Source organism: Topomyia yanbarensis, unplaced genomic scaffold (genome assembly GCF_030247195.1).
Source record: "Topomyia yanbarensis strain Yona2022 unplaced genomic scaffold, ASM3024719v1 HiC_scaffold_18, whole genome shotgun sequence".
In the NCBI taxonomy this organism is placed as follows: Eukaryota; Metazoa; Arthropoda; class Insecta; order Diptera; family Culicidae; genus Topomyia; species Topomyia yanbarensis.
Window position 1 is genome coordinate 264,973 of NW_026683360.1, and position 1,933 is coordinate 266,905.

A 1,933-nucleotide genomic window follows, 5' to 3' on the forward strand; every position below is an offset into this window, starting at 1 on the left:
CAGGAATCGGAAACCATGCTTTTTTCAGAGTAAATCCCAAATAACTAACTGACATTTTTTCAACATACGACGCATTAAATTTGAAATACGTTTCAAATTTTGTTTGCCTTTTTGGAAGAAAATAACAGAACAGTGCAGAGACTATTTAGAAATTGCGTATATGTCACATGCAACGAAACCGTGTAAGCGAATTGAATTTTTTATTTAATTCGTTTATTTGACACAATTCAATGCGTTAGCTTTACGGTGCTGTGAGTCTTATATATAAGTGAATTGAATTCTTACCACCAAGAATGTGTCCCGCCAAATTTACGACCAAGAATGTTCTTTACAATATTTTTTCGATGCGGTAGTCAGTGATGAATGAATATCTATTTAAAATCACGTAAATAAAACAAACAACAGCAGTAGTCAAACATACTACCGCTGTTTGACTACCGAAACTTTTGCTATTTCAACATAGAAGACGGAGTTCTCGAGAATGTTTGTATTGAATTTCTACGTTTAAAGCAAGTATTTTTTTTCAATCGCCAGTATTGTAATACAGTGAAAAGATTTTGTTCCAGATACGGGTTTTCATTCTTTCAAAACGATTGTGGAGAACTTATTCTTCTATTGAGGAAATATTTTGCACAGAAACTCCTTACTCACTCGCACAACTCATTTGCGGACGAAATTTGAGCATCATTGATCATTTGTAGGCTTACTCAACGAACCATTCCCTCGATAGTTCATCAATCTCCGTCACAAGGACGTTTTTTTGTGTGACATAGCAAGAAAATGCTACTGTGCGAGAAACATTTTAGTAAAGTATTTGCTTTCTAACGAACATTATCCGAAATATAATTTCAAGTTCCTGAGATTTTACCCGATTAAATTTAATAATTTATTAATCAATGAAAAAAATTATTTTCTAATGCATAAAACGAAAGATTTTATTTAAGAATGAACAATATAAACAAGATTAAGTACAAAGTAAAATATATTCAATTTAAAAAGCTAAGTAGAACGAATAATGTAAAAAAGTTATGAAATAAATATTACGATTAAAAAGATAAAACTAATAAGATAAATAACCTAAGCTAAACAAATAAAATAAGAAAAAAGAACAAAATGAATAAAATGAAAAAAATATGATTAAAACGAACGAAATGAATGAATTCATGAAATGGAATAAATAAAACCTCAACGACCTCGGCTGGGAATGAATTCAAACCCACTGGGAAAAATCTTATAATGAAAATTAAACAATTAATAATGAATACTATGAACACGATACTTGTAATAAATAAAATGAACACAAAATATTCCGCAAACAAAGAAAATGAAGGGAAAGACTTGAATAATAGGAATACAATGCACAAAGGGACCATTCATAAATTACGTTACGCAAAAATTCCAAAAATGGCTCGCCCCTTCCCCCGTATCAAATTGTCCCATATTTCTCTGTTCCCCTTCTCTATTAAGTAACAAATTCTTTGAAACAGATATTTTCTTTAGTAAAAAATATGTTACTTAATGTTTTAGTTTACTCCCCCTCCTCCATATATCACAATTTGTCGTACAACGCCCCCCCCCCCCCCAAATATCATTACCAAATTTATAAATAGTCCAAAAGAGACTAAAGCAAATTAAATGAGCGAAATGCAAAGGGTAAGCAAAATTAGCGAAATTATGGCAATGAATACATAGATATAGAAATACGAGAAAAATGAGGAAAATTATTAAAATATTTAAAACTTAAAATCTAGTAATATCAACAAAACGAAAAAATGAAAGATTTGAGTAAAATGTACAAAATAGATAGAGTTAATAAAATGGAAAAATTAAAGGAATTTATAAAATCATGAAATTTATTATGAAAAATAAAAAGAAGAAAATGAATAAAATATATGAAATCAATATAATCAATAAAATGAATAAAATTAATAAG